The sequence below is a fragment of the Aquarana catesbeiana genome, linkage group LG03 (assembly GCF_042186555.1).
Source record: "Aquarana catesbeiana isolate 2022-GZ linkage group LG03, ASM4218655v1, whole genome shotgun sequence".
NCBI classification, from domain to species: domain Eukaryota; kingdom Metazoa; phylum Chordata; class Amphibia; order Anura; family Ranidae; genus Aquarana; species Aquarana catesbeiana.
In genome coordinates, this window is record NC_133326.1 from 708,720,102 (window position 1) to 708,746,804 (window position 26,703).

At 44.7% G+C, this 26,703-nt stretch overlaps 2 protein-coding genes across 2 annotated transcripts in view; both read right to left on the minus strand.

Moving 5' to 3' along the window:
* Positions 1-25,166, minus strand: part of LOC141133625 (beta-1,3-galactosyltransferase 5-like) — a 74,696-nt gene extending 49,530 nt beyond the window's left edge. The window contains exon 1 of the mRNA XM_073623104.1: positions 25,034-25,166. The gene's annotated coding sequence lies outside the window, so the exon portion shown is untranslated. The remainder of the gene's footprint in view (positions 1-25,033) is intronic.
* LOC141133628 (beta-1,3-galactosyltransferase 5-like) overlaps positions 1-25,546 on the minus strand; it is a 404,153-nt gene extending 378,607 nt beyond the window's left edge. Inside the window, exon 1 of the mRNA XM_073623112.1 lies at positions 25,494-25,546. The gene's annotated coding sequence lies outside the window, so the exon portion shown is untranslated. The remainder of the gene's footprint in view (positions 1-25,493) is intronic.
* Positions 25,547-26,703: the final 1,157 nt, after the last annotated feature.

Genomic DNA, 26,703 nt, shown 5'->3' on the forward strand with positions numbered 1-26,703 from the left:
AAATGTACCGGTACATTTGTAATAAATCTGTCTTCTAATCAACATGACCGGAGTTGACTGATCAGTGAGAGAATGGAATTTTACAGACATCATGGTCCTTTCGAGCCGGAAGTAAGGATTAGGTGGTGGATCGAACGGTTCCCTCCAAAATATCGGTGAGTATCAGACTCCTTCTCGCCGAGACCTAGGTCCTCCCACTCAAGTTAAGTGGTAAAAAGAGGCTGGTCGGTTCCGGGATCCACACCTGATTTCTACTCCTGGACTTCTGATCCAGTCCTCCGAGTCTGTGAAAGGTAAGACAGATTTTTTTTTCTTTTCTCTTCTTTTCTTTTCTTTTCTCTTCTACTCAAGGTGATTTGGGTTTTTATTCCGGCACTGTAAGTTGATTATAAAAGATCTAAGTGACACAGGGGCCGAAGACAGAGGCACTTGGGGACGTTGCCTATGGTAAATAGACGTAGCCCGCTGTCCGAGACAGATTAAAAAAATTGAAGGTACCGAAAGATGATAGATGATTGATAATTGTTGTGAATAGTGACTACACGTAATATGGATAGATTACAGAGAGTCACAGTGGCCATTTCAGGTTTTTTCCTAACTTAGTGGTGGTTGGGACAAACAGGAAGTGAATGTACGAGCAGGAATCAATCTAACTTGATCAGAAACACTGCCCATAGATCGATCGTTTTTTCTCTTTTTCTCTCGAGAGCAATATTTGCTGCACTGTTCCTTTTGCTGCATTTGTTAAATCATGAGACTAACTCTCGCTCTTTCCTTCTCATGTTTAACATTACTGCTAACTTTGTGTGGGGAGTCTTATATTTCTGCTTTACTGTGATCCAAGGGTTGCTAGTCTGGTGGTTTACAGGTTGATAAGAGGCCTGCTTTATGATCTGTCTGGCTGCAAACTTGTGGTTAAAAAAAAAAAAAACTGGACTCACTCACTCCTTTCCCCCCCCTCACGGACACCTAAGTGCACTTCCTCTTTTGTGTGTGTGTAAAAAAAAAAATTCTGATCAGAACGCTAAGAATACTGTTTGTTTTGACCAACTGTACTTTGTAGTAAATAAGGTAAAGGTATAAGTTGTTTTTTATGTATATGTGTGTGTGTGTGTGTATATATATATATATATATATATATATATATATATATATATATATATATATATATATATGTATATATGTTTATTTCCTGTTTGGAGAGTTTGGACTTTGTTTGCTGTTTTATATAGATTCCGGCAAAGTTCGAGAGTAGAATTACCAGTCTTGTATTCTAAACTCAAGGAAAAAAAACAGAGACATGGGGAATAGTTAGTTAGAAGGAGATAAGAAATGTATGCATAGCAAATAACCAAAATCTGTTAAATATTGTGCTAAGTGGGAAAGGAAGTTGGGATTCAATGGTAAACTAACTGTGACCCAAAGATAAAAAAAGAAGTTTGGATTAGAAATGGTGGAATACTAGTTTGAGAAGGAGAACAAAAGAGAAATGCCAAGCCCAACTGCCCCTAGTGGACAAAGAGGCAGACAAAACGGTCAGCCCCTAACTATGACTGTTTTTAAACCATGGACTGAGAGCGACGTGCAGAAGGCTACTGAGCATATTAAACATCCTAAGTTTGGGGCCCCAGAAATCATTGAAAATATGGAAGGTCTGAGGAACAATTATAGGCTAAACGGGGTCGAAGTGGAAAGGGCCTTAAGGAGGGTTCTAGGATCAGATTGGGCATCAGTAAAGGGAAATTGGGATCCCTGTGTAGCCACAGTGCCCCCTCAACAAAGAGGGGAACCACTGGCCCTTGATAGCAAAGATTTGACAGACAGATTGACTGCCTTCTATCAGAGATGCAATCTCCGATGGGTATAACGAACTGACTGGCAAAAGATTAATATGACTAAAGGAAGACAAGGAAAGTGTCAGTGATTATCTAAATAAACTACGAGAAGTTTTTAAAGTGTTCTCTGGGCTCCCCAAAGCTGAGGATGTGAATAGTGCATATAAACAACAGCTAAAGATAGCTTTTGTTAATGGATTAAAACAGGATCATAAGGATTACATTGTTAAAAACTTGGTTACTTACTGAACTGCATCAGTTTTAGATGTTTTGCAATATGTTAATCATTCTGAGAAGTATTTGAAAGTGATGGAAAAAATGTGAAAGTAAAGGTTTTTGTGCAAGGTGATGAAGGAGATACCCCCTTAAGAAGGAAGCAGAGGAGGGTATAGCCCCCAGAGGAGGGTATAGTCCCTGTAATAGAATGGTACAGGATTTACAAGCTGCTAACTAGGCAGTTATACCGAGGGCATAAGGTAAATAAAACTAAACTCCAGTTGTGGTAACAGCAGGTCAAATAATTAGGGTATAATATTTCAAAAGAAGGTCGACACCTGGATGAGGAGAGAATTTGAGCCCTCCACCAGGTGCCGAAGCCAGAAACAAAGAAACAAATGATGTTTTTTTTGGCCATGACAAATTTTTGTAGAACGTGGATTTCTGGGTATTCAATACTGACCGCGCCCCGTTGGTCCATACATTTGAGCCCAGCACGACACCTTTACTGTATGACAATACTTTTGACACAACCTCACTTAACAATACAGAGATGTACTACATTAAACCCATCCACACTGATACCACTTCCTACTGATGGTCATAAACATGACTGTACTGCTGTCATCGCTGAAAAGGTACTGCCATGAAGTGATTGAAAAGATGTACCGTTATCTAACCCTGACATGACACTTTTTGTTGATGGCTCCAGTATGAAAAATCCAGATGGCACAAGTGTAACTGGATATGCAGAAGTGACACATGACAGATCAGGAAATCATAGAGATAGATCATACAGTCCTTACTGATATACAGCAAAATATATCCCCTGGGGAGAAACAATATTGGAAAACAAAAGGTTGCACAATAATAGATAACATCTACACATCACCTGAAGGAAAGCTGGTATTGTCAAAATCCTTATTTAGGTATGCAGTAGTATTGACACATGGAGTAACTCATGTGTCAAACAGGGGGATGACTGAGATGTTAAATAAGGTATGTACAGCCTATGGCTTCACAAAGTACTAAAAAAAAAAAAAAAAAAAAAAAAACCTTTTTGTTCTCAATGCATTATATGTGCAAGACACAATGCTCAGGGAGGCATAAGACCACGGAAAGGGAAGTTCCCCACACCGCAATATCCATTCCAACACATTTGCATGGATTTTATTGAATTAGACAAATGTGAAAAGGAAGAAATATTGTTTGGAAATCATTGATGCATTGACCACATGGGTAGAGATATAGTGCTGACGCCTTAACAGTATCCAAAGCCTTACTAAAAGATATAATTTCATGATTTGGGATACCAGAGAAGATTTATAGCGATAATGGTCCACATTTTGTAAATCAGACTATAAAACACCTAACAGAAGTGATGGGTATAGAAGTAAAAGAACGACTGTGCATATCACCCTCAGTTAGCAGGGCTCGTAGAAAGACATAATGGGATATTAAAGAGCAAGCTAAAAAAGGCTATGGAAGAGACAGGGAAAAATTGGATGTACTGTCTCCCACTAGCTATTTTAAGCATACACATCACCCTCACTAAAGAGGGGCTGAGTTCATTTGAAATGATGTATGGTAGACCTTATAAACTACCTTTATTACCAAATGAAACCCACACAGAGGAAGGATAGAGAACCTTACCAGAATACATGTCAAGGTTATTAAAACAGAAACAAATTAACCAAGAGTGTTCCATTCCAGAAGGAGAGCCTATAGGAGAAGACAAAGTACAAATCGGGTGCTCATCAAGGTGATCAGAAAGAAGCATTGGCGCTCCCCTAAGTGGGACGGGCCATATCAAGTACTCCTTACTACTCCCACTGCAGTAAGAATTGCTGAAAGGAGTATCTGGATTCACCAATCCCACTGTAAAAATGTAAATATAGGCAGAGTAGGGACAGAGAGACTGAAGGAGGGGGAAAGTCCAAATACAAAGGGAGGCAGATAAAAGGTCTGCTTGTCTCAACCTTGGTGAAGAAAAGGCCCTATCTAGGCCCCCCTCACTTCAGATAGGATGGTAGGGATTTTGTTCCTCGTGGGAGCATTGGTGACTCTAGGAGAGGCCTCTATACGGGGAGGTAGGAGACACGGCAGGATAGTGGAACCAATCAATTGGGAAGAGACAGGAAGAGCATTGAACCTCACCTTTGTTGAAGGAACCACCAGTACTATACAGGTGGATTTCTGCCAGATGACAGATTGTGGAGATAAGGTAGAAGCAAGTAAACTGACCTGGGCAGATAAATACGTGTGCTACCTGGCTGGAACTACCAGGTGTACTATTTGGGATTCGGTCATGTGGACAACTGCAGCAGGATTGGGGATATGAGATCCCAGCAGCAGGAGATTTAAAGAATAGATTAACCATAACTAAAGCGACCCACTCTTCCTGTACAGAATCAAAGAATTGCAATATATTATTGATTTCCCTGAAGGAGCTAAAACTAGAGGATCAGAGGTTATATCGTATAGGAGCTTGGATATCAGGAACTGACCCTTTGGGAAAATTCTTTCTTGAAGTCAAACCAAAGAATAAGACAAACAAGAAGAAAGAATTAGATAACGAGGACCGATTTAAAGTAGAGGTATTAGGATCCACAGTGAAATTCACCAATCTCACAGCGGAAGAAGCTATAACAGGATAAGAATGAATGGTTAATATATACTGCTAACACCCTTAAAAAAGAGAACTGCTGGGTCTGTGCAGGGGCCAGACCCCAGCTGGCTACAGTGCCTTTTCCCTTAAATAACAATACAGATCCAGATGGTTTAGAGTGTATGCTAAAGCTATATCAAAAAACATACAAACCTGACACCAACACTCCCTGTCACACATTAAGTTTATTGTTTCCCCAGGTTCAGAGACCTCAGATACCCCCTGCTGTCACAGCATACCCTGGCAACTTTGCTTGCTTTGCACTTCCAGGGAATGAGAGTGGCACAGATTTGGGGTCTTTACCGGATGACTACTGCATGGAGAGGATTAACAAAATTGCAAAGGGAGAGGGTGACAACTGGGTTGAGCACGACACCCAGAGGGCGGACGTCTGGTGGTTATGCGAAGACAAGAGGCTTAGAGCAAGCATCCCAGCCAATTCCCGAGGGGATTGTGCCCTGGTACAGCTGGCAATGCCTCTGCGCTTACTGTCAGAGTCCCCTTGGAAGAAGGGTCACCGGAGGAGCAGAAGGGACACCTCTCCTGCGGGGTCTTTTGACCCTCAGATCTATATAGATGAGATTGGGGTTCCGTGTAGAGTGCCGAGCGAGTTCAAAGCTAGGAATCATGTGGCAGCTGGATTTGAGTCTCTTCTCTGGTGGGTGACAGTAAAAAAAAAAATGTTGACTGGATTAACTATATATATATATATATATATATATATATATATATATATATATATATATATTATAACCAACAAAGGTTTGTAAACTACACCAGGGATGCAGTTAAGAGATTGACAAAGCAATCAGCCCCTACCTCTCTGAGGCATAGCAGAATAGGATGGCATTAGATATGGTCCTAGCAGAAAGAGGAGGGTTCAGTAAAATGTTTGGTGGTATGTGGTGCACCTTTTATTTCTAACATTACAGCTCCTGGAGGAACCGTGACTAGAGCCCTCGAAGGATTGACAGCTTTATTGAATGAATTAGCGGAAAACTCAGGTACTGATGATCCATTCACAATTTGGTTTGAAGGTTGGTTTGGGAAATGGACTGGACTTGCCAAGGTCAAGGACTTGCTAAGGTCTGAAAACCCAGTTGTGGAACGGACTTGCATTGAAGTAATAAATTGAGGAAGCAAATATAGATATCAGAGGAGGGAATGATAAGAAATATTTTAAAGAATTACAAGTGATATCAACATTTGCCTTGTTCCTTATATGCTTTTTTCTAGCTAAAATGGCGCTGACTTATTGTTTATGCAATCTGCTTAGTTCCGACCAACACCTACAACAATATTTAAAGAACTAGCAAATGTTTACCATATTAGGGCATATTGTGTAAAGGACACTGTTTTTGACAATAAAGCTGACGATGCACCATGAGTCACCAGTGTGCCTTAGCCAATGGTAGCTTGCCAAATACTGTTATAAAATGACATGTGTAAAAGGGTTCCTGTATGACTCTGTTGAATCTACTTGCTGTGTACAGAGCTCATCCAAATGTACCGGTACATTTGTAATAAATCTGTCTTCTAATCAACATGACCGGAGTTGACTGATCAGTGAGAGAATGGAATTTTACAGACAGAGACAAGAGACACGCTCTGATTTTTATCACAGGAATAACTTACATTATCGCTACCCCTCTCCAGTCCCCACATACAATCGTTATACACCCTTGAGAGATGAGTACAGCCCTGAACGTAGGAGGGAGAACTTGGATCACCCTATATATACACATACTACTAATCATTACAACAATCAGGGTTTTCACGAGGACCGACGCGCAAGGAAACGAGGTCCAGACCAAAGAGAGGCTGCAGAGGGGGGGAGGAAATTACAAAGGAGAAAAGAGAAAGAGAACCTGAGTGGCCAGGGTGTCTTTAATCTAAGTTCTCACATCCTAACGAAAGCTGAATTATCTGTACTTGACAAAGGCCTCAAATTCGCCCCAATGAAAAAACTAGATAAATTTCACACATTTATCGATGTGCATAAGTACATACGAAAAATCAACATTCAAAGGTATTTGATTTCTAACCCTGTACGTACAGATTTTCCGGCTGCCACATCTGGAACGGTACATTCAGGACTATCGAATCCTTCTCTTTTCTCCCCTCCTGTACCCACCGCACCGGCAGTAAAAATGTTCAGGGATCTCGTTCTCAGTGATTTATCCAAACTGCCTGTTAAGCGTATTCGAAACTCTCCATTGTCGAAAGAGGGATTGGAATCATTATGCGCACAAAAAAATTTGGTTGTCCGTCCTGCGGACAAAGGAGGGGGCATAGTGGTTCTTGATAAGAGCCAATATGAGGAGGAGATGTTTAGAATTTTGAATGAACCTGGTACTTATCAAACACTCCCCAATAACCCCACCAATGCATACAAAAAACAACTTCAACAGCTTATTACCAAGGGTTATGATTTAAAGATTTTGAATAAAAAAGAAAGGGCATTTCTGGTCCCCACAGCTCCCAGGATCCCTACCATATACTATTAACCAAAATACATAAAAACCCTACATGTCCACCCGGTAGACCTATTGTCAGTGGTATCAATTCCATTACGGCAAGAATTGGGAAGTACATCGACTTTTACCTTCAACCGCTAGTGAAACGTACACCCTCCTACCTTAAAGATACCGGTTCCACTATCAGACTCCTAGAGGAGGTCAATATACAGGAAGGATTCATTATGGCCACTGCTGACGTGGCATCCTTGTACACGTGTATAGCCCATGAGAAGGGTATAGATGCAGTCAAACATTTTCTCCATCGTGAACAGTCCCTTGCAACTTTTCAATGTGATTATATAATCGAATTGTTGGACTTCGCAACCAGACATAACTACTTCTGGTTTAACCAGAACTACTACCTGCAACAACGGGGAGTGGCAATGGGTGCCAAGTTCGCACCTAGCCTTGCGAACTTGTTTATGGCCAAGTGGGAGGAGGATGTCGTCTATGCCCACGGGACCACTTCATTGGTTCTGTGGGCTAGGTACATAGACGACATCCTCCTCCTGTGGAATGGCTCTTTTGAGACACTCGAACAATTTTTCGAGTGTCTGAATTCTAATGACAGGGGCATCTCCCTTTCATATGAGGCCAGCAGGACCAAGATACATTTCCTGGACTTGGAGATAGAAATAGTAGACAGAAAATTTAAATTTAACACCTACTTTAAGCCCACTGACCGTAATGGTTTTATTCCCACCACCAGTTGCCATCATAGATCCTGGTTAAGTGCTGTTCCTCGCAGCCAATTTCTCAGGCTCCGTAGGAACTGCACGGACACGGAATTATTTATCACACAAGCAGGTGTCCTTAAACAAAAATTTATAGACAAAGGGTATGACAACGCCAACCTGGATTTTGAGATCCAGAGAGCCATGAATATTGAAAGGAAAACTTTACTCGAGGTAAAGCCAAAAAAAGAACCGGATGAAAAGTTTAAATGGGCAATGATAACATCTTTCTCAACCCAGCACAAACAAATTAAAAGCATTGTAAAAAAACACTGGGATGTCTTGAGACATGATAACATTCTGGGCGGGTCATTGCCAGAAGAGGCCAAGATTATATTTAGGGGAGCACCATCTCTACAGGGTCAGATAGCCCCCAATGTTATAAATCCACCATCCCGGCCTTCTTTTTTCCATAACATGACAGGCTTTTACCCGTGTAGAAAATGTGTGGTATGTTTGCACAATAACCTGGAAGGACGTAAAGTCACAGAATTCACATCTACAGTCACGGGGAAAAGATATACAGTGAAATCTTTTTGCACGTGTAGTACCAAATACATAGTATATCTTATCACATGCCCTTGTCGTAGACAATACATTGGTCGTACCACCAGAACGTTTACAACAAGGGTAGGGGAACATATTGCTCTAATCAAAGGCAGGGACTCTAAGCATACGGTACCCAGACATTACAAGCAATATCATAATAGTAACCCCACTGGTTCACAATTTGTCATTATAGACAAATACGTCCCGCCGTGGAGGGGAGGGGCCAAAATCAGAGGGGTCTCTCGCCTTGAAATGTTCTGGGCGTATGAACTACAGACCTTTTTTCCTCAAGGCATGAACGTGGAAGTAGATGTTAATGCCTTTATAAACGAGTCTTGACAGATTTATCATGAGATAAGAAACATCAACTTCCGTTTAGGAGTACTAATACCTAGGGTGTATATTATGTCTGATACTTTTTACATGCATGTGCCTTTCCATCTGTTACACATTATTTTATTATTATTATGATTATATTTACTTTATTTTGACAATGGGGTAGTTATTATTAAAGTATTGTCGTTTTTGAAGTAATACAATATGAGCTATATGGGGACATAGAGTGAGTCAAGGGATGGAATAATTAATTGTCCATCTCTTCTCTCTCCTGCTGAGAATCCATCTTCTTCATATTTTTTTCATTTTTTTGTTTTTTTTGTTTTTTTTTTTTTTTTGTTTTCATGGACTCATCTATCATCTTTGAATGAAGTCCTGATCGTGTTTAGGTCACCCATCAATGCACACTCATTGCGTACACTTTGAAGGCCGGTCTGGGGATTATAACATCATTTCCGGCCCTTTTCCCCTCTCTGCAGGTCACTTCCTGGTGTGATCAAACGGAGACCGGAGGTGATGTACGCATGCGTCGTTTTTTGATGACGTTACCGCGCTGGACCACGCCGCGCGCATGCGCGAGCGCGGTCTCTATTAGACTATGGGGGATGTGATTGAGGTTGAGACGCACAGTTGCGGCCTCGCCCTTCATTGATGTCACCGCGCTGAACTACGCCGCGCGCATGCGCGAGCGTGGTTTTTTATCGTAATATACGTTAGGGGGGATGTCACTGATGTGGTGATGCAGAGTCACGGCCTCCCCCTCCATACACCCACTAAGAGGTCATAAGGGGTAGTAACAAGTGGAAGTGGGAGGTTCTGGATGCCGGGACTCTGCATCATGTCTCCTCCTGAAGCACATGACACCATTAGACCTATGGGAATGGAATCATTTGAAAGAGAGGCTTGGAAGGCACTCAGCATCATGTCTCCTCCTGAAGCACATGACACCATTAGACCTATGGGAATGGAATCATTTGAAAGAGAGACTTGGAAGGCACTCAGCATCATGTCTTCTCCTGAAGCACATGACACCATTAGACCTATGGGAATGGACTTTGCATCATGTCTCCTCCTGAAGCACATGACACCATTAGACCTATGGGAATGGAATCATTTGAAAGAGAGGTTTGGAAGGCATTCAGCATCATGTCTCCTCCTGAAGCACATGACACCATTAGACCTATGGGAATGGAATCATTTGAAAGAGAGGTTTGGAAAGGCATTCAGCATCATGTCTCCTCCTGAAGCACATGACACCATTAGACCTATGGGAATGGAATCATGTGAAAGAGAGGCTTGGAAGGCACTCAGCACCACGTCTTCTCTTGAAACACATGACACCATTAGACCTATGGGAATGGAATCATTTGAAAGAGAGGCTTGGAGGGCACTCAGCATCATGTCTCCTCCTGAAGCACATGACACCATTAGACCTATGGGAATGGAATCATTTGAAAGAGAGACTTGGAAGGCACTCAGCATCATGTCTTCTCCTGAAGCACATGACACCATTAGACCTATGGGAATGGACTTTGCATCATGTCTCCTCCTGAAGCACATGACACCATTAGACCTATGGGAATGGAATCATTTGAAAGAGAGGTTTGGAAGGCATTCAGCATCATGTCTCCTCCTGAAGCACATGACACCATTAGACCTATGGGAATGGAATTATTTGAAAGAGAGGTTTGGAAGGCATTCAGCATCATGTCTCCTCCTGAAGCACATGACACCATTAGACCTATGGGAATGGAATCATGTGAAAGAGAGGCTTGGAAGGCACTCAGCACCACGTCTTCTCTTGAAACACATGACACCATTAGACCTATGGGAATTGAATTACATGAAAGAGAGGCTTGGATAGCACTCGGGTCCGCCATTTTGGATGACCCCGGAAGTGCCAATGCAAACAAGCCTGGGGGGGGCGTGGCTAGCCGCGGAGCGGGATGGAAGCTTGAATCACGAGCTCCGCTCCATAGCTGGGATATACAGCAACACACAGCTACAAGCTTCTCCCCTCTCCCCGAGTAGCGAGGGGAGAACAACGGGACACGAACCGGCATGTCAGGGAGGCGTAATCCGCCGCCACAACCCCGCCGCCTGACTGAATATTTCGGCCTCATGGAACAGAGACACAAGCAAGATGGCGCCGGCCGCTCTCCGTTCCCAGCCGCACAGCACGGCCATACAAGCAACGCTCAGTCACACCGCCAACAAGGAGCAGTGCTAACAGGATCGAGGGACACAGAAGACATGGATAGTCTCCCCCCTCTAGCATCAGATCCATCTGAGGCACAGCAGGACAGAGGTAAGAGACTTGCCTCTTCTCCCTGCAACTCACCCACCAAAACTCCACAGGCTAAAAAACACCATGGGAACTCCTCAGAATCCACCTCTCTCAGCTCCACACTCCCATCCTCCTTAGCAAATATCCCTGTAACTGACAACCCAGTGTCAGAAAGCATGCTAAAGTCGATGCTACTCACTCTACAAAAAGATTTACACAGGGAGCTGCAGCTATCTTTATCACAAGCACATGACAGGCTTGACTGTCTAGAAGACAGAGCTGACACCACTGAGGAACATATATCTGAAATGAGTAAAGCTCATAATGAGCTTCTCGATGCGCACGTTCATCACACGGATGAGATCCAAAAAATTAAACTGAAGCTGGCAGACCTTGAGGACAGGTCCAGAAGAAATAATATAAAATTCAGAGGGATCCCCGAGTCAGTGCCACCCAATGAGCTCAAAAAATACCTACAGCAGCTCTTTCTCACCCTGCTTCCTAATCTCTCTCCTCACGACCTACTCATCGATCGTGCACACAGAATCGCAAAACCAGATCACCTGCCAGCGGAGATTCACAGAGATGTCCTAGCCAGAATCCATTTTTTCCACATAAAGGAACAAATCCTTTACACGGCAAGGAACCTCAAACCCTTACCGGCACCCTATTCTAAAATAGCCCTTTTTGTGGATTTGTCACCAGCTACTATGGAACTACGTAGAGCATACACTCTGGTCACCTCAATCCTACAAGAGCATAACATTATCTATCGTTGGGGATACCCCACCAAGCTTCTGGTCACATACCAGCAAAAAACAATCCCAATTCTATCACCTAAAGATGGATATAAGAAACTAACAAACTGGGGCCTACTACCCATCCCCGCGAAGTCTCACCGACCACACAAGCAGGATGCACCTCCGAACCCTTCTGCTCAACGCCAACCAAACAAGGCGGATAAAACCTAATGCTACCTTAGATCTACTAGTCCCCAGCTCAGATATATCCTGCTTGGGCGATTTATTAATCTCCACCTCCCACCACTTTATAGTGTGCCGTGCACACTTAGTCAGGCGCTTACTTATAATTTTTCACTCAATACACTATCTGAGAACTGTTTACATTGTTTTTCTTTTGTTCTTATTTCTAACAGTGTGCAATATCTCTAACGATATTCCATAATCTGTATTTGTCACACGCTGAGTTGCAACGGTTGTTTTACTTTCTTTCAGTTACTAAGAGCTATTAAGTTGTTTGTTATAACTCTCAATTTTTACTACTGTCCAATAGCCATTCTTTATAACAGCCAGCTGTATACAAGATTATAGTCGCACTCAATTCCTGCAAACCAACCTCTAACGCATACAATTATGACACTCAAGGTCACATCTATAAACGCCAAAGGGCTTACAGTAATTCCCCCTTTAAGAGAAATCTTCTTTGGAAAGAAGCGTGCTCCCAACATGCAGACATACTATGTGTGCAAGAGACGCATTTCTCAAACACCAACGCCTCATCTTGTACACACAAAAAATACTCCCATTACTTCCTTTCCAACAACAACAAAAAAAAAAGTGGGGTAATGATAGCCATTAGCGCCAAGGTCTCTTTTACCCTACACCACGTAGTCACTGATGATGAAGGCAGATTTATAATTTTAGTCGCCACTATTGATAATCACATCATGACCCTGGTGAATGTTTATGTACCCAACACCTTACAAAAAAAATTCTACAAAAAACTCAAAAATATTCTAGAACCCTACAAGAGTAACACGTTAATCATCTGTGGTGACTTTAATGACACCCCCAACCCCACACTGGATTCTACCAACTCAGATAGAAGGAGGGCATCTGCTCTCTCCTCATTCATAGATAGCGAAGATTTATACGATCCCTGGAGGTGCATGCACGATGTTGAACGCGACTATACATTTTATTCTCACCCAGGGAATTCTTATTCTCGGATTGACCTTTTCCTCACAAACAAAAAAGCACTATTGGCAACCTCAGAATCAAATATAGGTCTCATCACGTGGTCAGACCACGCTCCAATTTCCTTGAGAATATTCCCCCAAACCTGTCCAACTAATCGTTCTCTATGGAGACTGAACTCATCCCTCATATCCAATCCAAAGTATGAAAATGAAATAAAATCCGAGATTGAGAATTTCTTTAAAATTAACTGTGCATCTGTTGAAGATCAATCTATGGTATGGTTAGCCCATAAGGCTTTTCTGCGGGGTCTACTCATCAAATTTGGTGCCCAAGAACGCAGAAGACGCTTAGCGGAAATAGAGTCACTGCTACAAAAACTAAAGGCCTTCGAATTAACAAACAAAAATTCACCCAATCGGACAACTTTTGATGCAATTAGAGACTGCAGACTCAAAATAAGTGAACTATTACACAACAAATTTGACTACTATGTCAAACGCAAACAAGCCTGGGAGCTGGATTCTCATCAGAGGGGTCTTTGTCCTTATATAAAGGAGTCTGGCTGCAGTGGGCAAGTACCCCAGACGAAGTCTTGTATGACGAAACGCGTCGGGAGGACTCCACTGCCGCCATTTTACTTGCAAGCGCTTTTTATTCTGAAATGTAAGTGTTTTTCCTTTTAATAAATTTTTTATGGTTTACGGAATTACGCTATGAGCCCCTTCTTCATTACATGTGGGTAATGTCCGTTGGTGTCCGAGCTTCCATATGAAGAAGACCTCTTTGGGATAGCAACGTTACAACTTCACCATTCACCAACCCTTGGTTCCCTACCTTCATTGCCAGTGAGCAATCCAAGCCTGTTTGACCCATATAGCGTATGCTAGGTGGGTCCCAACTTTCTGGTAAGCCTCCAGTCATCCTAGGTGGCGGTTTCGCACAAGGGTCTGTCAGCACATGTTGGATTACATACAGAAATCTCTCACGAGTATATGTTTTGGAATTTATCACCATTGCAAAATTTATGTTCACCGTATCTGCACATTCAGTTTTGGACTTTATTGCCATTTTTACATCCTGTTATCACTTTTGGTGACCCTAAGGCTTTATAACATAAGTGTTCTATATGTATGAATGTTCACAAAGTATACAAAACACTATCTTTTCACAATTCATTTTGCTATTATATGTGGTATAGCAATATTTTCTTTCTCATTTTTTAGCGCTACACTTGGTTATATATGATTTATTACAAATTTTCTATTTGTTGTGTTAGCTGCTTACATCTATGACTTTTTTGGAGTAAGCGCATGGTTTATAGGTTTTTTTTGGCCAATTATGGCTCAGGGGATTTAGTACACGCCCCACACTATATAAGGCCACCTGCACGGCGGCCCTGTGTAGTGTGTGTTCCGGCGTTCATTGAGAGAGAGAGAGAGACAGACAGTGACATTTGATTTGAGTTAGATAGATTAGGCAGAACAGTCAGTCAGTTAGCTGCACTTACAGTGTATTGTGTGTATATATATGCATCCCAGGTGTTGCATATATATATATACACTGTATTCAGTTTAGCTAGATCCGTTCTTGTTATCTTCCTACTGACAGGCAGGCTTGTCTTGTTACAGTATTTACAGCTACCTGAAGAAAATTACTGGTGTTCCTTTGATCCTATTAGTACCACAGTCAGGCAGCTAGACTATTTAGAGTTAGTGCAGTGCGTCCTGCTCACAGTGTTCAGCTAGATCCGTTCCTGTTATCTTCTTACTGACAGGCAGGCTTGTCTTGTTACAGTATATACAGCTACCTGAAGAAAATTACTGGTGTTCTTTTGATCCTATTAGTACCACATTCAGGCAGCTAGACTATTTACAGTTAGTGCAGTGCGTCCTGCTCACAGTGTTCAGCTAAACCTACAAGTTAGTGCAGTGCGTCCTACTCACAGTGTTCAGCTAGATCCGTTCCTGTTATCTTCCTACTGACAGGCAGGCTTGTCTTGTTACAGTATATACAGCTACCTAAAGAAAATTACTGGTGTTCTTTTGATCCTATTAGTACCACATTCAGGCAGCTAGACTATTTACAGTTAGTGCAGTGCGTCCTGCTCACAGTGTTCAGCTAAACCTACAAGTTAAGGGGGGTGCGTCCTGCTCACAGTGTTCAGCTAAACCTACAAGTTAGTGTGGTGCGTCCACCTCACAGTGTTCAGCTAAACCTACAAGTTAGTGCAGTGCGTCCTGCTCACAGTGTTCAGCTAGATCCGTTCCTGTTATCTTCTTACTGACAGGCAGGCTTGTCTTGTTACAGTATATACAGCTACCTGAAGAAAATTAATGGTGTTCTTTTGATCCTATTAGTACCACAGTCAGGCAGCTAGACTATTTACAGTTAGTGCAGTGTGTCCTGCTCACAGTGTTCAGCTAAACCTACAAGTTAGTGGGGTGCATCCTGCTCAGTGTTCAGCTAAACCTACAAGTTAGTGGGGTGCGTCCTGCTCACAGTGTTCAGCTAAACCTACAAGTTAGTGTGGTGCGTCCACCTCACAGTGTTCAGCTAAACCTACAAGTTAGTGTGGTGCGTCCTGCTCACAGTGTTCAGCTAAACCTACAAGTTAGTGGGTGCGTCCACCTCACAGTGTTCATCTAAAGCTACTTGTAGAAGGTTGGTGGTGTTCTCATACTACAGGCAGGCAGTTGATTTTGCTAGCTGCAGTATCAGTACATATATATATATATATATATATATACATACATATCCCAGCTTAGTGCAGCTACAGGCCATTAGTATGTCTGGAAGGCCAAGAAGGAGAGGCAGACAGTCACAAGCCAATAAGAGAGGGCAAGCAGGCTCTGTGTCTAGTGCTGGTCATGGAGACGGTGCATCCTCATCAGCATGTGGCCGTGGGACACGCTTGGGCTTTTTTTCGGCAGCTGGCCGTGTTGAGCCACAACATGCGGAAGACTTGGTCGAGTGGATGACCAAGCCGTCCTCATCCTCCTCATCCTCTCTCACCCATGCCCAGGGTACTTTGTCTGGCAAAGCAGCGGCCTCTTTCCTCGGCTCAATGTCATCAGTGACTCCTTCCCTAGCCCCACCATGTCCTCCTGAGGAGTCCCTCGAACTGTTTGACCACAGTGTTGGGCACATGCTCCAGGAGGATGCCCAGCATTTGGAAGGCTCTGATGATGGTACTGAGCTTGATGAAGGCAGTAACATGAGCGCAGACAGAGGGGGTGCCCAAGAAGGACAGCAATCTGGCAGTCATGCTCCCCCTGCTGCAGCATACTGCCAGGTTTGCTCCAGTGATGAGGAGGGAGGGGATGATGAGGTCACTGACTCAACGTGGGTGCCTGATAGGAGAGACGAGGAGGAGGAGGAGGCGGCACATCACCAACGAGGCAGGATGCCCTCCAGGGGCCAGCCTAAGGGCAGCACATTGACTGCATCACACCCCAAAGCTCCACATGTGCAGGGCGCTGCAGTCTCTGCGCGTTATTCAAAAAGTTCTTTGGTGTGGGCCTTTTTTGAGACTAGTGCATCAGATCGCACCGCTGCTATTTGCAACATATGTCTCAAGCGTATCTCGCGTGGCCAAAACATCTCCCACTTGGGTACCACATGCTTGACCAGACATATGTTGACCTGCCATGCAGTTCGTTGGCAAGCGTATCTAAAAGACCCACACCAAAGAACAAAGAGGACCTCTCCTTGCTCCTCATCAGCTGAGATCTCCAACCCCACTATACCTTCAGTCCTCTCTGAGACCTGCACTGAGAGGAATGAAGGTGTAGAATTAGGTGTGTCACAGCCAAGTACTTGTGGGCAATCTGCTTTTGGTACACCGACATCAGATTGTACCAGGCAAATTTCCCTGCCCCAGCTGCTGCACCGCTGAAAGAAGTTTGCTCCCAGCCATCCACATGCGCAGCGGTTGAATGCTAGCTTGGCAAAATTGCTAGCACTTCAACTGCTGCCTTTTCAGTTGGTAGACTCTGCCCCCTTCCGTGAGTTTGTGGAATGTGCGGTTCCTCAGTGGCAGGTACCTAAACTCCACTTTTTCTCACGGAAGACGATTCCGGCTCTCTACCAGCATGTGGAAGGCAATGTCCATGCCTCTCTGGACAGGGCGGTCAGCGGTAAGGTGCATATTACCGCTGACTCATGGTCCAGCAGGCATGGATAGGGACGTTACTTAAGTTTCACGGCACATTGGGTGACTCTGCTGGCAGCTGGGAAGGATGCAGGACAAGGTGCAGTAGTGTTGGAGGTTGTTCCGCCACCACGCCTCCAAAATGCTAATGATTGTGACACACCTCTCTCCTCCACCCCCTCCTCTTCTTCTTCCTCCATGGCCTCTTCCTGTGCTTTGTCCTCGGAACCAGCGGTGCTCCGTAGCCATTCAAGGGGCTACGCAAGTACGCAGGCCAAAAGATGCCATGCGGTGCTTGAGCTGGTGTGCTTGGGGGACAGGAGCCACACTGAGGCAGAGGTTCTGTCAGCTCTGCAGGGGCAGGTTCAGAGGTGGTTGACGCCACGCCAACTTAAGGCAGGAATGGTGGTTTGCGACAATGGCACCAACCTCCTCTCTGCCCTCCGACAGGGACAAATGACCCATGTGCCCTGTTTGGCTCACGTCCTTAACTTGGTGGTGCAGCGGTTCTTGGGCAGGTACCCGGGCTTACAGGATGTCCTGAGGCAGGCCAGGAAAGTCTGTGTGCATTTCCGCCGGTCATATAATGCCAGTACTCGGCTGACGGACCTCCAAAAGGAGTTTAACCTGCCCAAGAACCGCTTAATCTGTGACATGCCCACCAGGCGGAACTCAACGTTGGCCATGCTGCAGCGGCTGCACACGCAGCAGAGGGCCATCAATGAGTACCTGTGCAACTATGGCACCAGGACAGGGTCAGGGGAGCTTGTTTTTTTTTCCCCACGCCAGTGGGCCATGATCAGGGATGCATGCACTGTCCTGTCACCATTTGAGGAGGCCACGAGGATGGTGAGCAGTGACAGTGCATGCATCAGTGACACTGTCCCCCTTGTCCACCTGTTGGAGCACACGCTGCGTGGAATAATGGACAGGGCACTTGAGGCAGAACAGAGGCAGGAAGAGGAGGACTTCCTTAGCTCTCAAGGCCCCCTTTATCCAGACAGTGTTTCTGCATGCCCGCCGATCACACAGGAAGAGGACAAGGAGGAGGAGGAAGAAGATTGTGTCAGTATGGAGGTGGAGCCTGGCACTCAGCATCAGCAGCAGTCTTTAAGGGATCAGTCCCAAGAAACACATGGACTTGTACGTGGCTGGGAGGAGGTGGCTGCGGACCATGTCGTCCTTAGTGACCCAGAGGACTCCGGACCGAATGCCTCAGCAAACCTACGCTGCATGGCCTCCCTGATCCTGCAAAGCCTGCGTAAGGATCCTCCTGTTCGTGGTATCAAGGAGAAGGACCAATACTGGCTGGCAACCCTCCTTGATCCACGTTACAAGGGTAAGGTTGCGGACCTTATCTTGCCATCGCAGAGGGAGCAGAGGATGAAACATCTTCGGGAGGCCTTGCAGAAAGGTCTGTGCAACGCGTTCCCAGAGACTGGGAGGTTACAAACTCCTGTTTCTGGACAACGTGTTGCTGAGGCTTCGGTCAGTCAAAGAAGGAGCGGTGGAGAAGGTGGCCGTCTGACCGATGCGTTCAGACAATTTTTTGGTCCGCAGCCCCAAGGTATGATCGGTTCCAGCAACCATCGCCAGCGTCTGTTTTACATGGTGCAGGAATACCTAGGGGCAAGATCAGACTTGGACACCTTTCCCACCGAAAATCCTCTGGGTTACTGGGTCTTGAGGATGGATCACTGGCCAGAGCTTGCACAGTATGCAATTGAGCTACTGGCCTGTCCTGCATCCAGCGTTCTTTCGGAACGCACATTCAGTGCTGCTGGAGGCTTTGTAACCGATCACAGGGTGCGTCTGTCCACCGACTCGGTCGATCGACTGACCTTCATAAAAAAGGATCAGTCTTGGATCACCACCAGCTACCAAGCACCCGATGCTGATGTAACCGAAATTTTTTTTTTTAAATCTCAGATCCCTTCAAAGACTGCCTATGCTGATGCTGAGTGACTATCCCTGAGTAATTATCCTCTTCCTCCTCAATCATCACGCTGATAGCTTGAAAGAACATTTTTGGTTCTGGGCGCCACCACCAATGCCTAAGGCACAATTTTTCAGCCCCTGTTTAACAGGGGCGTGTGATTACAATTTTTGATGCAATACTTTGCAGCAGGGCTCGTTCCTGCGTTCCAACTAGAGTGTCTGTGAGGGGTTGCAGTGTTGTGGCACCAGCACCAGTGCCTAAGGCCCAATTGTTCTGCCCCTGTTTAACAGGGGCGTGTAATTACAATTTTTGATGCAATACTTTGCAGCAGGGCTCGTTCCTGCGTTCCAACTAGAGTGTCTGTGAGGGGTTGCAGTGTTGTAGCACCAGCACCAGTGCCTAAGGCCCAATTTTTCTGCCCCTGTTTAACAGCGGCGTGTAATTACAATTTTTGATGCAATACTTTGCAGCAGGGCTCGTTCCTGTGTCCCAACTAGAGTGTCTGTGAGGGGTTGCAGTGTTGTGGCACCAGCACCACCACCACCACCAAAGGCCCAATTTTTCTGCCCCTGTTCAACAGGGGCATGTAATTACAATTCTTGATCTAATATTTCACAGCAGGGCCCTGTGAGGGCTTACGTTGTTGTGGCCACAACAACACCTAAGGGCCAAATTTATGCTGAGTATATAGGGCAGGCCCCTACTTTCAAACATCTAACTTACAAACGACTCCTACTTGCAAACGGAAGGAGACAACAGGAAGTGAGATGAAATCTACCCCTAGGAAGGGAAATTCTCTCCTGTAAGAGTTAATATGGGAAAAACATTTCTCCTTTCCACTGATGCTTTCCAATCCTTGTTCCACAAAAAAACCCAAATTTTCAAAAAACATTTGTCATTGGGACAAAAAGTGAGGTGAAATCTTCTAAAGAGGAGGAAAGACAGCAAAACAAATGTCACAGGGGTGATAACCCTTCCCTATGTTTTCCAAAAAGCTTAAAAAAGATTTTTTGGCTGGAGCTAAACACGTTAAAAATGTATATAGAGCCTTGTGGCCCCACACCTTTCCTTATTTTAATATGGGTGCGGGGTTCCCCTTAATATCCATACAAGACCCAAAGGGCCTGGTAATGGACTGGGAGGTACCCATGCCGTTTGTCTCACTGATTTTCATCCATATTGCCAGGACCCGACATTACATTAAAGCCGCAAGCAGTTTTAAATGAGATTTTTTCCTTTAAAAATGACATTTGGTGCAGGGACTGTTCTAAACACGGGAAACACGTGCCACTTTACAGGCATACTATAGACACCCCCCAGGTACAATATTTAAAGGAATATTTCACTTTTTTTTTTTACTTTAACCATCATTAAAATCACTGCTCCCGAAAAAACGGCCGTTTTTAAAAGTTTTTTTTGCATTGATACATGTCCCCTGGGGTAGGACCCGGGTCCCCAAATCCTTTTTAGCACAATACCATGCAAATTAGCCTTTAAAATGAGCACTTTTGATTTCGAACGTTCGAGTCCCATAGACGTCAATGGGGTTCTAACGTTCGTGCGCATTTTCGGTCCGTTCGCAGGTTCTGGTGCGAACCGAACCGGGGGGTGTTCGGCTCATCCCTAGTGCCCATTAGTGCCTCCTATCAGTTCCCCTCTATTGCCTCTTATCAGTGCCCATTAGTGCCTCCTATCAGTGCCCATTAGTGCCCCTTACCAGTGCCCATTAGTGCCTCCTATCAGTGCTCATTAGTGCCCCTTACCAGTGCCCATTAGTGCCTCCTATCAGTGCTCATTAGGGCCCCCTATCAGTGGCCATTAGTGCCCCTTATCAGTGCCAATTAGTGCCCCTTATCAGTGCCAATTAGTGCCTCCTATCAGTGCCCATTAGTGCCTCCTATCAGTGCCCATTAGTGCCCCTTATCAGTGCCCATTAGTGCCTCCTATCAGTGCCCAGAGTGCCTCCTATGAGTTCCCCTCTATTGCCTCCTATCAGTGCCCATTTGTGCCCCCTATCAGTGCCCATTTGTGCCTCCTATCAGTGCCCATTTGTGCCTCCTATCAGTGCCCATTAGTGCCCCCTATCAGTGCCCATTAGTGCCTCCTATCAGTGTTCATTAGTGCCCCCTATAAGTGCCCATTAGTGCCTCCTATCAGTGCCCCTCTATTGCCTCTTATCAGTGCCCATTAGTGCCCCCTATCAGTGCCCATTAGTGCCTCCTATCAGTTCCCATTAGTGCCCCTTATCAGTGCTCATTAGGGCCCCTTATCAGTGCCCATTAGTGCCTCCTATCAGTGCCCATTAGTGCCTCCTATCAGTGCTCATTATTGCCCCTTATCAGTGCCCATTAGTGCTTCCTATTAGTGCTCATTAGTGCCCCTTATCAGTGCCCCTTATCAGTGCCCATTAGTGCCTCCTATCAGTGCCCATTAGTGCCTCCTATCAGTGCCCATTAGTGCCTCCTATCAGTGCCCATTAGTGCCCCCTATAAGTGCCCATTAGTGCCTCCTAACAGTGCCCATTAGTGCCTCCTATCAGTGCCCATTAGGGCATGCAGAGATAACTCCCGACAGTGGGAGTGGCCTAAGAGAAATAGGTTAAATAGAGTCTGATAAATGTGCATAGAAACTAAAGTGCTTAGTGGTAATTCACTAAAAGATTTAAAAAAAAATATAATAACATGGAGAAAACAGCCCACTGCATTAAGTGTGAATGAACAAACACTTAGAGAAATACCTACATATTAAATAGATGTGCTAATTCGTACAACAGTTGTGGCGTACCAGTGTGGGGTTCAAGGAGATAAAGCAGGCGGGGAAGAGGTGATACAACACCTTCTCACCACTTGTCTAATGTTTTCTAAAGGGCAATCTAAATGTTTATTGCTCTTCAGAGGGCAAAACTAGTGTGCAGGAGCCAAAAGGGTTAAAGATGGAGCAGGCAGAGACAGGGAAGGGACAGAACACACAGATCTCATGGATTCCTTTCTCCCTGTCACAGAAGTCTCTGTAATAAACATGATTTTTGCTGATATAAATCAATGTATGATGTCTGTGTGTTCTGTCTTCTGATGTCGAGGATCTAACAGCCTGGTAATTACAACATACATAACTTATATGTGCGTGTTTTCCCCTTGTCCTGTCCCCCTATGGAGAACACTGCCTGCACCAAACCACAAACCTATCACTCTGCAAGCTACCTGCTACACAACCTTCTTCTCAGCTCCTTAAAGTATACATAAAAAGAGACTCACATGGGAGTAAGAAAGCTGAGGGGTGTGGCTTCTTCTTTCTCTGGGGCTGCCTGAAATCTAAATAAGGCGGCAGGGGAAGTGGGAGGGGTTGTAGCACAGGCATAGCATGATTGGATAATACTGAGCAGGCGCTTCCAGGATCCCTCCCTCCTTATGCTGCATGGGGCACAGGAATGAGACCCTCTAGCCCTGCAACTAACATGCTGTTTGCGATCTCCATGCACACAGGGGCGGGCTGAGGGGCGGGAGTGTCACTGGTAGCAGCACACCCAGGCTACAGTAAATATCTTACCGAGGCAGCTGCTGATGGGGGTGCTATATGTGAAATTATGGAGGGGAGCTAAAGCACCCACCTGGTGCCGCCCCTGTATCGGTATTCCCAACAGCTCAGAGCCCCAGAGCTGGCATTGATAGCTTGTTAGCTTCACACTTGACTTCCCTCGAAGCACACACAAGAGGGGAGAAGGAGCAGATTGGCTGTGTCTCCTCTCTCATCATTTCGTGTATTAGAGGAAGGAGGGGAGAGAACTATCAGTGCCGGCTCTGACATCACTGGTTACTAGATGCGAGCTGGCTCTAGCAACCAGTGGCTGGGAGTAGACTCAGGAGGTGGAGGAGGAGCTGGAGCCAGCAATACGGTGGCTCAGTCCATACCTGTCCCCTGCATTCCCAGTGTCCATTTTAAATTGGGAGGGCACAGTATAATGTTGGGGGGGGGCATGGCCCCCTCTGCCCCCCCCTAGGGACACCACTGGCACCCCCGCAGCCATTCTGGGATGTCCTCAAATGACGGCGGTGCAGGCAGCAAGCAGTTAAAAAAAAAAAAACTAGTGGGTTCTGAGAGGAGTTTTTCAGCTGTAGAAACGCTCTAACGTCAAAAAATGCCAATAAAGGATGAAAAACGCTCAAAAACGCGGTTCACCAGCTTTTCTTAACGTTTTTGATCCATTGAATTTTTTATTTTTTTAAAGGCTAAAAAATGCTAATGCTAAAAATCGCTAATAAACGCTAAAACAGCGCAATTTCAAAAGCATTGAAAAACGTTTAAAAAAAACTCACTGCAAAGCTACTGGCATTTTTATAACGTTATTATAATGTCCAGTGTGCATGAGGCCTAACAGCCTGTAAACACTTTGTTTTGTTTACAGACATTTTTCATTTTAAAGCGGGGGGGTTCACCCACACCGCCAAAAAAAAAAAATATTAAAAGCCAGCAGCTACAAATACTGCAGCTGCTGACTTTTAATACATGACCACTTACCTGTCCAGGAGTCCAGCGATGTCGGCAGGGGACGCCGAGAACCCGCTCGGTTCTCGGCAGCTGCCGCCGCCATCCTAGGTGAGGGAATCAGGAAGTGAAGCGTTGCGGCTTCACTTCCCGGTTCCCTACTGCGCATGCGCGAGTCGCGCTGCGCGTCCCTAGTGGTCCCCGCTCTCTCCTGGGAGCTGTGTGTTCCCAGGAGACAGCGCGGCGGGGACAGGAAGAGGCGTAGACTCCCATGGGAGTCTATGCCGGAAGTGGGTGCAAATACCTGTCTTAGACAGGTATCTGCACCCCCCTCCCCCCTGAAAGGTGCCAAATGTGACACCGGAGGGGGGGAGGGTTCCGAAAAGCGGAAGTTCCATTTTTGTGTGGAACTCCGCTTTAACAAAAAAAATAATTTATATATATATATATATATATATATATATATATATATATATATATATATATATATATATATATATATATATATATATATATATATATATATATATATATATATATATATATATATATATATATATATATATATATATATATAATATATAATTTTTTTTTTTTTTTTTTTAAATTCTAAACGTGGTTAAACATGGCATGTAAACGCGGCTAAACGGATGTTTTTAGATGATGGTTTCTAGCTGTCAAGTTAAATATTTCAGAAGAGGTTAAGCCATGTCCCGTGTACATGAAGCCTAAAGCCTCGTACCAGGGTTGCCAACGTCCCGCAGCATTTTTTACTGACAAAACATGGAAAATTTACTGGCGGAACACATTTTTTTACTGGCAACCTGAGAAATTACAGAACTCCTATTGAAAACTAACACAGTGAATATTTGCACAGTATAAACATGATATGGAAACGCTGACAATACCTATACCAAGGTCATTTGCTTAATTTACATTTAAAAAGTCAACACCGCATGAAAATATCAGCCCCTGATATTGACTGGCAGTTGTAAAAAAATCACTGATTTTTACAAACTGTCAGTAAATTTACTGGTGGTTGGCAACCCTGCCACGTACACATTATCTTATTGTTGGCAGGGGATTGTGTGATGACAGACTGTTGGCCTAAAATCCAAACGCTAGTACGCTCCCTCAGACAAATGTTGTCCAACTTTTGGCCAACAAATGTTGGATGGCAGGCTAGCAAATTTTCGGCGGACAATGATCTGTTGGCAGATTTTCGTATCATCTGTACAAAAGTCCGTCACACAAAAGTTGAAAGTACAAACACGCATGCTCGGGTTCAATGCTCACCAAACACGACATTAGCAGAAGGTGCCCAAAGAGTGGCGCTCAAGAGCTGAAATTCCACGTTTGTTGGACGACAATTGTGTACCGTTTGTATGGAAGACAAGATCCAGCCACACTCCCTTTTGACAAAAGTCTGATGCTCTGTTAGCCAACAATACGATGGTGTGTAGTACGAGGCTTAACTCTCCTCCGCTCTCAGAGCCAGAGTGGGACTCTATAAAAGTTTTCACTTGCATTTTTTTATTTGCACAAGTGTGAACCAGCCCTTAATCTCTAAGTAAATAAAAAAACTGAAAGGCAAACGCTGTACTCACCATGTGGAATTACAAACACACCCTTAGCTGGAATTCTTTCTTCCACTATTTTTTTCCCAGGAACATTAATAAGATCTATGATAGTGATAATGAGTTTCTTTGTACCTCTCCCGAATGATCTCCTGAAGACCACCAATCAGTAAAGCAGAGACTCTACAGAGCATTGTAAGAAATGTAATAGAGAAGATTGTCTGGTTGGGATGGAGCTCCCCCCTCCCGTGTTGTTCCTACCTGTCCGTCCTGTGCTGTAGAAGACACTGAGCCGTGTTCTGGGACATGTTTAGCCTTTTATATGAACAAGGAAATCCTGATGGGTTTACTTCCTCTTTGTTTCCCTGCAAAGGTAAAGCATAATGGGCTACTATGCATCGCATCGCATAATAGCCCATTATGTGTCACCTACCTGACAAGGGAGCCTGCGATGTCACCGCTGTCCCTTCTCCTACAAAGTGTCTATCTTCTTTCCGGTTATCGCGGCTCCGGCGCTGTGATTGGCCGGAGCTGCGATGACGTCGCTCCCGCGGATGCGCGCCGGTGCTGCCACTAACGGCATGATTGCCGTTAGAGACGGCACGCTCAGTGCGCCAGCGCACCCCCACACATCCACCAATTGCATGCATGTTTTCGCCCACTAAAATGCATGGTGGGGCTCAATTTAACCACTTTCCACCCAGGCCAATTCTGACACTTCTCTCCTACATGTAAAAATAATCAAATTTTTGCTAGAAAATTACTCAGAACCCCCAAACATTACATATATATATATATATATATATACAAAGGGCTTTTTTTCTCGGAGAATAGGTGCAGGAACCCCCCCCCCCCGTCTTAGTCACCCCTTGTCTCTGCCCCCTACCCACCTCTGACCACCATCTCTTGATTCCACCCCCTACCCACCTACCAGTACTGCTCCTTTTAGAGCATACAGAACCAAGTATCATTTTGTGGTGCTAAATCATTTGTATGGAACATGTTAATGATGAAAAGAAAAGCAGTAAATTAGATCCCCTGCAGCCAGAAACAATAGAATCCCAGCAATAGATCCCCACACATCAATAGACTCCCCCAGCAACAATGGACTCCGCCCCGAAAAACAATAGATTCCCTGCAGCAACAGTGAACCACCCACAACAAAATATCACACCCACAACAAAATATCCACCCACAACAAAATATCCACCCACAACAAAATATCCACCCACAACAAAATATCCACCCACAACAAAATATCACACCCACAACAAAATATCCACCCACAACAAAATATCACACCCAGTAACAAAATATCTACCCAAGCAACATTAGACCCCCCCCCAGCAGCAACAACAGATCTCCCAGAAGCCAACATCAATAGATCCTCCAGCAGCCGGTAAAAATAGACCTCTCCCTCAACAGTAGATCCCTTCCAGCAACATAAGACCCCCCCAGCAACAATAGATTC